Here is a 13,134-nt window from a genome sequence, read left to right as displayed (position 1 = left end):
GCGACGCAAGAGCCGCGAATCACTGACATTCGAAAGGCATTGAAAGAGCCATCACTTTTCTTACAGAGATCTCGGAAAGATCCCTGACGCGACAACCTAGAAGAGTGAAACAAACACAGAGAATTGTTTCTGCTCTTTGGTTTGTTTATTATATACAAAAACCTTGGCACCGAGCAGGTTGGCATAGCGGTAATGCTCTAGATCTGTATTCGGGAAGTGCTCGGTTCGAATCTCGGATCCTCAGTAGGATTTTAGGTTCTCACACCGGTGTCTTATTCTGGGATATGACGCCGTGTAGTCCGTTGATTAACCAACCAACTACTGACACTCGGTCTCTTGTGAGGAGTTACTAAATGTAACGCTAGTCAAGAATGTCCTGGATTTTGTGAATCTCGAAGGTTCATTACCGTGTTCACAACAGCTTGTCGCTGGTACATATTCTGAGCCAAATGAATCCAGTCCACATCCCTTCAGTCTTATTCTTTACGACCCACTTTAATATTATCCCCATATCTTCGTCTGTCTTTCTAGTAGTCTCATTCTTTCATGTTTCTACGAAAACTTTGCACAAGCCTATATTTCTTCCATGTATGCTACATGCTCTGCCCAATTTAACATCATGTTTCCTTCATTCTAATAATATTATTGTAACCCCTTTGAAAATTCCATGAGAAGTCCTATCATTTGTTATATAAGCTTTCCTACTATTAACTTCGCTGCTTTGTCTCGTATTCCTTTCCTGTCCTGCATGTTATCGACTGATACGTGGAAGCCGAAGTTTAAGGCCATCTCCTACGAATAATATACATAAATAGCAAACAGTGGACCGTCTCCTTTATACAGGATAGTACATTTCATATCCACATTAAGATATTAACGATCACAGAATAAAAAGGATACACTGAAAAAAGACTAGTTGCTCGTTCGTGACTTACAGTATAACTTACGTCCATGCAATGCGTTAATGCTCGACATTGGTATGGTAACCCGAAAATGCGAAAATTAGAGCTTTCATCTCACCGTTACATTATTCTGAACTATCATGTTACTGACCATAGACGGGGTTTGGATAGGTATGTTTGATTTACTGAACACTTACAGAGCGTTAACTACAAGTAACTACTGCGCTATCGTTAATTCACACACTCTGCAATTCACTGCAGCACGGACTAAGTCTTATAAGTCTACTGTATATTCGCCGGTCGTCGCCTACTAACGGCTTCTAAAGCCATAGCGTCCTCAGCTTCCGTGTTCAAGTCCTTACTGGCCGACAAATGTCATAACTCACTTATTGCTTCAACTGCCGAACTCCCATCTCACACCAACCTCCTTCTCTTCTCACTGCAGTCTCAAAAATCTCTCGCACCTCTTCCTCGTTAAGTATATAGCCTAAGCACAGACCGCATAGAAAACACCTCTTCCAACAGTTTCAATGTTGCGTCATCTAGCTATCGCACGGACCGTGTAGTGAACACTCCATTGTTGCGTGTTTGCAGCCATTTCCTAGAAACCACCGTTGTTTACGGAGCCATTATCTAGCAACGGCTCTACATGTCACAATATACATAGATAGATTTGGCAAGGGGTACAAATTATGAAGTTTTTCACTATCGGTTGTCTCTGGTCTCCTTTTATTCCTAGTTATTCAGGTCTACCAGTATACTCGTATTAAAAGGAAATCGGGAATAAAATAAAGACAGAAGATTTTTTTTTCTGTTTGCGAACTTCGCAGAAATGATCCCAATTCTTTGTCACGTTCTCTTCCTCAAGTCAGTGCGTCGCGTGTCACCACATCCTGGCAGAGCGGCAGGCTTCCTCAGAGCCAACGTCCGTCACCAGCCACTATTCACTTTCGAAAGAAAGGCCTAAATATTTCACAAACTGTTTACTAAACCATGGCCATGCATCATCACAACACCATGTTTTCTTTGGCAACTGAACATAGCAAGCGATCCTAGCGGCAGCTCTAACTCTTGGTCTGATTTGGCGAACGAAGCTCATATGAAGGGACCATATTACATACTGCCCAAAAGGTCCCCCCTCCCTTTATTTTTCTCAGTGGGGTCAGACTGAGTCCACTTGGTACTGCGGCCACTTCTGGCCCATTGTACCAAACCCCGATGATAGGTGAGGGTGATTGTGGAGCAATCGGTGGAATGAAGATTGGCAGGGGAAACCGAAGAACTCAGAGAAAACCAGACCCGGGCTCGAACCCTGGCCGCCGCGGTGGGAAGCCGGCGACTAACGGCCTGAGCTAAAAGGGTTCTTTACTACTGACATAGTGGGCCCACATTACAGACCAAAGGCTGTTTGACTTAACTGTGGAGGGCTCTTGTGAACACGGCAATGAACCTACGGGTTCCACAAAATGCTGGGCAGTTCTTGAGTAGCTGCACAACTGGCGGTTTCTCAAGAAGGGCTCAGCTCCATGAAATTACGAGTACTTTAAATCGGAAGGATCTCAATGCTGTATGAACTAATGATGAGTTTCATTCATTTCCTTCCACTTTTCTTATTCTCTTTATCTAACTGCAGTCTTTCTTGGAAAGCTGACTGTTGCTCAGGTAGTTAGAAATTTCCCCATTGTTTATGGAACCAAAATATGCATTACCCTGTTAACTACAGTCAACCAAAGGCCCCTATCCTGAGCCAGCTGAATCCAGAACACTCTCTTACACCTTATCCGTTTTAATATTATTCTTGCACGTATATCTAGGTTCCTGAAGCGGTTTCCTCCATTCAGGTTTTCTAATCCTGTGTGTGAATTTCTCATAGTCGTCATATGTACTGCAGGTTCCGTCCATCTTGTCCTTCTCATAATCATCACTCTTTTGTTTCTTTGCGCAGAGCAGAATATCCAGCAAGCTCCATTATGCACTCCTTTCTTGTGGCAGAGAGTGAGAGCCACTCCTATGTTCTAGGTTAATGTTCTTTACTTCAAAGCCTAATTGAAGAATTACTGTCTCCTGGAACATGACGCCGTGTGGTCTGCTAGACATTTATCGACGTTTAGGAGGAGCACTCTACTTCAATATTTAGTAATCCGTGTACAACCCTGAAGTTGGAGGCAACAAGTTCCTACGTAACGATGGTAATACTCGTACGAGACTACACGGTGTTACATCCTCTGACGTTATCTTCATAGGCACTGCCATGAGAACCTCAAATGTATTGTCTTTGCTTTACTGTTATTATTATTATTACTATTATTTTGACAGCAATTCCAGTCAAATAATTTAATGCCATAATTGTCACAGATAGAGAGGTAAAGTTGGCCCCGTGCTTAACTAATTAAGCACTACGCCATGAAGGCGTATGAGGAGTGGACGTATAGATCCACATTTTCTTGACCTCGGCACTACCTGGAGGTGAGTGGTCAGCTTCACGCCTCAGCCGCTTTACTCCCGGGGAAAAAGTCCCCGGTACCCATTGGATAGGAGGCTGGGTGGGCCCGAGAGCCGGACTGGACGACATGGAGAAGTGAAAATTTTTGAACCTACCGGGACTCGAACACCGAACCCTCGGTCGTCCAGCCTGTAGCCAGTCGCTATACCCACTACGTTATCCCAGCTCCTCACTGTCACACATAGTCACATAAGATGTCCAGAAAATGTTCCACTTACATTGTCTGTGCCATTTTGATTGTCATGAGGCTACCTGAACTGTACAACTACTATGTGCTGTTGAACTTAACTTTTACGTCTATGAGACAGAGCAAATTAGAAAAGCAAAGAATACCGTAGTTACAAAGCACACAAACGGAAATAAAGGCAAAGATAACAAAGCGTAAACTCCATTATCATAGCCTTAACACATGTTTACACTCTTGCAACTGTTTAGGAGAAAAGATTTAGAAACAAGACGAAGAGTAAGCAAAACTCACACCTACAAGTTAAAACAGTCTTTAAAAGTACCAAATATTTTTCTGTTTAACACTGTTTGCCTCTTACATGTCCAATTTAGGACCAGAAACCGGTCTCGGACTGCAGACTTCAACCGAGGGATTCTTTGCAGTATGAGAAGATTGACACTTCAGAATAGTAGGAACGGTTAACGCGTAATTTACAGGAAATCCGTATGCACTGCGTTTACATACTTAATCTTTCGACAATGGAATTGAGCTTATTATAAAATAAAAGTATTTACAAAGCCGCGAAATGAAAACAAAAGAACGGAATTTTATTTGGAATCTTTCTTAGGTTCAGCCTTACATTAGCCAGACTTTATGCTAAATCTGGAGACCTGATGTTAAAGTTTCATGTTATGACAAACGATATAAAGTCATTTGAGAATTTTTAACATCCGTCCACACAACAATTTTTTAAAGACTATACAAATGTAAATTATTTACATTAAAATGTTAACACCTTAAAATATGACATGTTTCGACCATTACTGGGACATCATCAGGTGTACTGTCTGTGCTTAGCAGCCGAATTTGTTTTTAATATGGATCTATATTTTCAATATGACTATATAACATGTAATATTATGCTTAGTAACAAAACTTTTGGTATAATCTGCTTCTTAGTCCAATTATGTTGGTATTAATTACTGTGTATCTAGTTGAAGGTTAAATTAAGATCGAAATTAAGAATAAAATATATGTACATATCTGTTAGTTATTTCGCTGGTATACTGGCAGCGCTGGTCTGGTTCCTACCTAGGTGGGTATCGTGTTACGAACTCTTGTATGTTCACATGCGTTATGTCCCATTTAATTGGGTCGCAAGTTGGGTGCAGTGGGTCTGTCCTCGAGATGCTATCATATTGTATATGGAAAATTCCCATGTTTAAGATTTTAATACAAATACTCTATATTCGTACATTTTTATAAGAAATTGTTGTCGACGGATGTAAAAAAAAAACTCAATGTACATGCCATACAACAGGATGCAACACATAAAGATATAAAGCCAAGTCCAACTTATTTTTGTGATATAAATGTGACATATTTTTGGAAGGAACTGACGAAGACACAGAAAATCTTCAGTCAAATCCGGGACCTTCCCATTACACGTTTCCCTCCGAGTTTTTTCTCCATAATCTACCTTGTAAGTTTACTTCCTCATACTTATAGACGGATATGTAGGGCATATTGTTTTACTTATGCTTCACTGTTATGTGTACTTCTCAGCAACATTTAATCCTGATCATACATATCTACAAATGCTTCGGTACCACAATCCTAAGTTTCAATATCACTAATATTTTAATGTTACTGGAAAAGCCCCTGAACCTGGACAAGCAAACATCCTCAATTTATCTCCAATTTGTTTCTACGCCTTGTAAGAAGAAAGAATTCTCTCGTCTGATATTACAACGTTGTATAGTACGGTGAAAGTAACTAACATTTCGGAGGAACATATTTCCTCCATCTTCAGGATCGAAGAATACATCAAGCATGGAGCAGGCCCTGCTAGGCTTCCCCTCCGATCCTGAAGATGGAGACAGTATATTCTACAGAAACGCAACTGAAGTCCCATAGATCTGTTTGCTGTCTGCTCCATCCTGGTTTCCCACTTTGACTACTCTTCCATCAAGAAGAAGGAAGCGATATGTTCTCGCGAAACGCATGCTGACTTTGACCCGACTACATGACGTTATATACCACAAGACAGAACTCACTGCAGAACTCCGCTGCAAGGACCTCAGACCCAATATCCTCCACCCATCAAAATTCTACGCGCATTCCTCATGGTCTCCATTCTATCTATACGTCCAACCCACCACTACTTACCGGTATTCTAACGATACTAAATTATGTGTATATATTTGTTCGGCTAGCTATCTAACGGCCGGTCACGGCAGCCGAGCGGTCTAAGGCATGTACTGTCTTTTCTCGCTTGGAAACCGGGATCGTGGGTTCGAAACCCACTCAGGGCATGGATGTTTAGTTTGTGTGTGTGCGTGCGTTTTGCTGTGTTTGTGTACAGGCAGAGGCCTTGCGACGAGCTGATCACCCGCCCAAGGAGTCCTACCGAACGTGCAAGATCTAGAAAAAACCGAAATGAACGGAGAAGTTCATGGAGGTAGGCCTAGGCCCACTGGGGCTGTAGTGCCAAGGGAAAAAAGTTATTTAACGATGCTGTCAGTATACGGACTGCAAAGCGTCGACTGGTAAAGCGAATCGTTATTCATTTGAAAATGACTTGGCAGGAGGCGGTCGTGACCTAATTCAGGCAGTATCCAGGCACTTTCATTGAGGGACTGAGGTAAAATGACCAGAAAACCGAGATTCGAACCGAGCACCTCCTAAACAGAAGTCTGAAGCGTTAACACTAGGCCAATCTGTTCAGTACAGTGATGTGTACAAATCACCAAGCTCTTCGTTGCGTAATGTTTGATTTCATGCAGGTAAACATTTTCCTTGCGCAATTCATGTTTGCAGCCGTTTTATTTCATAACATTCCTTAACATTCTTGCAATACATTTACAAATTCAGCGCTGGTCCATTTGACCCACGGATTGACAGAATCTTTTAATGAGAAATTAAATATTTTCACGCTTGAAAATAATTTAAATATATAAAAACCCAGTTCGTGCCTCACAGGAAACACATTACGTCTCCGCTATAAAGCCCATCCGGTTAATGCTGTTTAGGGAAATAATCGCTGTTATTGTGAGAACCATACGGAATACACAAATACATTGTGTGGGCAGAATGCAGAGTTCAGTTCGTACCTCAAAGGAAACACATTACATCTCCACTACAAAGCCCAACCGGTTAATGCTGTTTGGGGAAATAATCGCTGTTTATTGTGAGAATCATATGGAACACACAAAAACACTCTGCAGTTAAAATGCAGTGTCTTTTAATGTTAAAGCAGTGGTTACGTATAGTTACCAACAGTTAAATGGGGCACTTCAATAACTAATACAGTTCGGACCCTAAACCACCACAAAATACTGAATATGTTAATGGTTGTGATCTATGATCCAGAATGCGTAATATTAATATAAGAGGCCATTGACTTACCACAAATTGTAGTAGATGGAGCGTAATACTGTTACATATAGTATATGTTAACACTAGCAGCAGCCAGTCTATTAAAAGTATCAGAAATAAAAAAAAATATCAAATTAACAAGTTCATATATTATATATCGTGATATATAATGGTAAAAAACACATGCAAATAAATAACTTGAAATTGTTTGTAACGTCCGTATATGTTCCGACGTTATTTCACTGCGTACACACACAAAACACTGGGCACACGCCAGCAGCTCCCTCTACGAGCGCCTGCCAGCTACACTAGCGAGCGACCGACTACTTAACCACTTGCGCTCAGCTTCTGTACTGACTTCCCTCTCCCGCTACAAGTAGGCGGGGGCTAAGTTAGTCAACCAGCCGACCTGCAAGATCTCGCATGCAACACGGTAGATCCACTCGTTTTATATTACATAGAGAGTGTTACATTAAGGGTCCGCGAGCCATCGTGAAAAACAACACCTGCGCGTGATCAAATACACGCTGCCACAAGTACGTAAAGTTGAACGATAGAATTTCTTCGAGATTTTCGTAAACCTACGCGATAACAGACTTCAACATATCACTTCAATAGTAAGAGACGGGTGAGAGAGAGAGAGAGAGAGAGAGGGAACTGTCTGCGGTCTAGCTGCAGTTGTCAGTAAAACCGCCATGAGGCATCAGTACTGGGACCCACATGAATAACTGCCACTGGTTTTCTACCAGTCAGAAGATGCGAATACTGTTATTTAGTCAAAGTTACTTTACGATTGGCGGTTTACTGCCAATCAGTTCGTCTTGGCGTAAAACCCGTATACTTTTTCAACTCAACCCTTGCAGTCATAGTTCTTATGTAACACTCTCTCTGATGAGAAGATGGGTGTGTCTGTTAAGAGTATGACTGGCCTTTCGTCAAGTGTACGCATCGCACATATAGCATGTTATTGAAAATTCTTCCTTGTGCACTATATACAAGTCCTCTGTCAGTCCAGGCATTGCAAAGCAGATCACGCCTGTTTTACGTACGTTGGGCTACAACGGCAGCTTCACTTGAAAAGTCATAAGCTTGACCACCAGGCCGCGCCATAGCTCAGGCGGTTAGTCGCTGGCTTCCCACCGAGGGGGGCCGGGTTCAAAATCCGGGTCTGGTCAAGAGGGATTTGTGGTGGACAGAGTGGTGCTGGGGTAGGTTTTCTCCGAGTACTTCGGTTTCCCCTGTAAATCTTCATTCCACAAAAAATTCTCCATCATCATAATCACCCGGGGCCGGTACAGTAGGCCAATCAGTGGCCGCCGTGCCGAATGGATCTAACTGGACTCCAACCCCCCACTATGCGAAGCTTGATCACCGCCCATTTAAGCCTTTTATATTTTCTGTGTGTGGCTTCGCTTTGTACTATACCGCGAACATGTTCATTCTCGTGATTTTGTATGACTTCTGCTTGTTGCTTGCACAATTTTGTTTGTTATTTAGCCAGAGCCAGAGAGAAAGAGTTACTGTACAACTGGCAGTTTACCGCCAATCAGTTCGTCTTTGTGCCAAGTCCCTTGAGACCCAAGACCCGATTTTTTTTTAACTGAACACCCTCAGTTATAGTCATTATGTAACATCCTCTCTGACGAGAGGATTGGTCAGTCGTTAACAATTGCTGCAGGCCCTCGCCATCACAGTCATTCTCCGGTAATGGTATCGCGAGTCTCATGACCCTATTTTACTGTCTCAGATTCGAGACTCCTCCAACCTGGAGGGCCAGGTCCCCGTATTTATATCTCCCAGGAATAGGGTGACCCAGTTATACCCCCAGGCACTGCGTTCCTTTTTCATCGCCTCCTACGACTCGCAGGGCTACGGTGGAGATATTCGAACCCGCCTCCACAAGGGGTTGTTATTTAGTGTTTAGTGGTGCGTTCCGTATATAGTGCCTCCTATTTTTTTGTGTTAATATGTAACGTCTGAGATGGATGTTGGTGCTGTTGTAGTAAAGGTTGAACCTTCCCGCCAATGTACTGTTAATTTGGTTGTCGTGCGACAGATAGCGACAGCAGAGCAGTCTACCAAAATGGCGCCTGACATAGAAGTGCGTACGAAACAGAGATGTGTTATTGAATTGCTCACTGCCGAACAAATTGCAGCCATTGACATCCATCGACACTTGCTAAAGGTGTACGGAGACAATACAGTGGATGTCAGCACAGTGAGGCGGTGGGTAGAGCGTTTCAACAGTGGCGAAAGTGAAGTGCACGACAAGTCATGCCCTGGGCGTCCCTGCTCAGCCGCTACTCCTCACAATGAACAGCGCCTCGATCAGCTCATCCGCACAGATCGGCGAAAACGACCAGCGAACTGTGTGCACGGCTTAATATCGGCTGTAATGCATTGGAAATGATGTTGGGGAAGCTGGATTATCGCAAAGTTTGTTCCAGGTGGGTCACGCGGATGCTTACACAGGACCACAAAACTCATCGAATGGAAGTATGTCAGGACCTGTTTCACCAGTTTGAAGCTGAAGGTGACAAGTTTCTGGACAGCATTGTCACCGGAGATGAGACGTGGTGTCACCACTACGAGCCGGAATCCAAAAGACAGTCCATGGAGTGTCGACATCCTTATTCCCCAAGAAAAAATAAATTCAAGACACAGCCATCGGTAGGGAAAGTGATGTGCACGGTCTTTTGGGATAGGCGGGGTGTGATTTTTTTGGATTTCCTGGAGCCTGGTGAGNTCTCTTTGGGCCTATGAAAGACGGACTACGTGGGCAACATTTTCCAGACAACGATGTTGTCATTGCAGCTGCAAGAAAGTGGCTAGCCTCTGCCGGCGCAGACTTTTACGGGCGCGGCATACAGGCTCTTGTTCATCGATGGCAAAAGTGCATAACGAATGGTGGTGATTATGTGGGAAAATAGCTGTAAGTAGCTGAAACCTTGCTCTATTTAACTGCGTTATTATGATTTCTGTATCTGTTGTAGTTTTCTTTAAAAAAATAGGAGGCATTATATACGGAACGCCCTTAGTACATTAGATATATAAAGATTGAGTTCGTGCCTCACAGGAAACACACATCGTCTCCATAACAACGACCATTCGGTCAGTGCTGTTTAGGGAAATCAACTTCGTCACTCAGTAACGGCCAAGTGCTTGGTCAGAGATGAAGTCCCCAACTTAAAGAGCGAGGATGTGATAATGTGCTGCATGTTCACGGCTATCACGCATCTCAGAAGATGTGACGTTTCTTATTTGTGCTCAGGAGATACTGGATTCAAATCTCGTCCTTAACACCGAATATACTGAGTTTTTCGTGGTTTCCCTGAGCCCCTTCACGCAAATTCCAAGATATTGTACGTGTATCAATTCAGGCCACGACCACTTCCAGCTCATTATGCACTGTCATCCTACCATTCGACACTATATTTTCTGAGGTACTTACCTCATCATTCAATAAACAACAGTATCTACCAGTCTATGTAACTCCATGAAAGAAAGTTCCTTCGGTAAAGTTAACAGAATATCAGCTGGTCAAGAAATTTCGGATATTATACAGAAGCGGATAGTGCACTACTGTGATCACAACTTGCTACATGAACCTCCCCTTAGCCAGTTTAAGCCAGTCCACATACTCTCAAGCTGTCTGAGACTATTTTTTTTTTTTGTATTAGGTTCTTTTTATGGAACCTCAAGGTTCGTTACCGTGTTCACAAGAGCCTGCCACTGGACTCAGCCCTGAACCGCTTTAATTCAGTACATATTCTAAAGCCATGTATTTTAACATACGCTTTAAAGTTATCCATGCTTGTACGCCTAGATATTCAAAGTGACTTATTCCTTCTACGTTCATGGATTAATATTTTGCACGCATTTCTCATCTCCCAACACATGCTACATGTCTCACCAACTTCATAAGCGAAATAACTACATTTGAATTTCTATTTGCCACGTTATGAACCAGTCTTCACAGAGTTATTAAGTCAAACGTATCTAAAGGAAGCAACCAAGTCCTTGAGGTTATGTGTATGTAATTTTCATGTTACTGTGACAAAAAAATGTTCTTTATTAGAAATGACGCTGCAGTTCCCCGAATGAAATTAACGTTTCATCACTTAATATCAGGTCACATAAGTCGACGTATTCGGAGTAAATAAATACAATGCTAATTACGCTGACATGTTCCATTAAAATCAGAATTCAACGGAAAGTCTCGTTTGTTATATGCGCTTTCGTACTATTAACCTCCACTGCTTTGTGCCATATTCATGTTATCGAGTGACGCACTGGGGATATTTGTTTTAGTGTACCGTGTCCTGTGAGTATTGGAAGTGTTATTTGTGGGAGGTGGCGTTAAACTTCTGCCTCAACGTATTGCCTGCATATCCAGTAAGGAATACTAAGCTCAGACAAGCAAGCAGAACCAAAGTCCAATAGTTTTGACAGACTTGTATGGGTGTGAAACGTGGTCCCTTACGTTGAGGAAGAATAAGAAGTGGAAATGTTAAAAAAGAGGTGAGGGGGGGGGGGATCAGAATAATATCTTTGAATTAAACAGGACATAGAGCGCGGGCAATTTATGATATTACATAACGAGAAATGTCACTGATTTATTCGGGTAATTTGGTGTCGTTAAGGTAATGAAATGCGTCTTAGATTTTCGGTGTATCTTGATTGTAACTTGGCCTAACGCAGTACACCTCTGACAAGCAACCGGGGTTAGATTCCAGGCGAAAACGAGACAATGTCCAGAAAGATTCTGGGACCCACCTATCCTCCTGTCTCACGGCTATAGGGAGCTCAGTTCCTTAGGATAGAGCGGCCAGGACTGAGAAGTGACCACCTGCATCTAGTGCCGAGGTGAAGAATGCGTGGAGCCATATCACCAATTCCTCCATGTGGAATGGTGATTAATTGAGAAATGAGGGTTTTTTGATTTTACATTTCTTGAAATTTCATTATCGACTGCTCACAATTTATTTAAATAGTCATAGTCAAAAGTCACTTTCATGTGAAAGTTCGGAGACCGCCATCTGTGTCAGTGTTTCCCTTGTTATGCCACATATTCCCTGATACCGACATTTAAATGGTAAATATTTCTAACTGTGAAATGTGCGCATATTGTAAAAATTCAGTCGTGTGGGCTCACTCTTATCTCGAGACCCGTTATTTTCTTGACACAAAACGCAACGCGCATTTGCTCTACATCCCCTGCCCATCATATTTTTCTCTCCGATAAGTATTCAGCGAGTTACATTCGAGATGCGCGCGCAGACACTTCATGTGAAGTGTCCGTTATCGTTGCCCGATTTTAACCAAAACTGGAATGATGCTTCCCCACGATCGGCTGCTTACGAATATTGCGGACTCAGGAGAGAACTCGAAGGTAATTGTATGGAAGTGCACTGGGCCCACTGCTGTTCCTCGCATACGTACACAGAGTTAGAGTAGGAGGGCAATTACCGGAGGAAGTCAGAGTAACGTCAGGAGTACCGCAGGGAAGTGCACAGGGTCCATTACTGTTCCTCGCGTACGTACACAGAGAGTTAGAGTAGGGGGGCAATTACCGGAGGAAGTCACTAACGTCAGGAGTACCGCAAGGAAGTGCACTGGGTCCACTACTGTTCCTCGCGTACGTACACAGAGAGTTAGAGTAGGAGGGCAATTACCGGAGGAAGTCACTAACGTCAGGAGTACCGCAAGGAAGTGCACTGGGTCCACTACTGTTCCTCGCGTACGTACACAGAGAGTTAGAGTAGGAGGGCAATTACCGGAGGAAGTCACTAACGTCAGGAGTACCGCAAGGAAGTGCACTGGGTCCACTACTGTTCCTCGCGTACGTACACAGAGAGTTAGAGTAGGAGGGCAATTACCGGAGGAAGTCACTAACGTCAGGAGTACCGCAAGGAAGTGCACTGGGTCCACTACTGTTCCTCGCGTACGTACACAGAGAGTTAGAGTAGGAGGGCAATTACCGGAGGAAGTCACTAACGTCAGGAGTACCGCAAGGAAGTGCACTGGGTCCACTACTGTTCCTCGCGTACGTACACAGAGAGTTAGAGTAGGAGGGCAATTACCGGAGGAAGTCACTAACGTCAGGAGTACCGCAAGGAAGTGCACTGGGTCCACTACTGTTCCTCGCGTACGTACACAGAGAGTTAGAGTAGGAGGGCAATTAC

General features: G+C 43.2%; 1 protein-coding gene across 2 annotated transcripts in view; it reads right to left on the bottom strand.

The window, feature by feature from the left end:
• LOC111865424 (BMP-binding endothelial regulator protein) overlaps nt 1–7,339 on the bottom strand; it is a 165,671-nt gene extending 158,332 nt beyond the window's left edge. For both annotated transcript variants that reach the window (XM_023853451.2, XM_033751825.1), the window contains exon 1: nt 6,980–7,339. The gene's annotated coding sequence lies outside the window, so the exon portion shown is untranslated. The remainder of the gene's footprint in view (nt 1–6,979) is intronic.
• Between the last annotated feature and the right edge of the window lie 5,795 nt (nt 7,340–13,134).

This window comes from Cryptotermes secundus, unplaced genomic scaffold, assembly GCF_002891405.2.
Source record: "Cryptotermes secundus unplaced genomic scaffold, Csec_1.0 scaffold343, whole genome shotgun sequence".
Taxonomy (NCBI): Eukaryota; Metazoa; Arthropoda; class Insecta; order Blattodea; family Kalotermitidae; genus Cryptotermes; species Cryptotermes secundus.
This window is presented reverse-complemented; position numbering and strand designations above follow the sequence as displayed.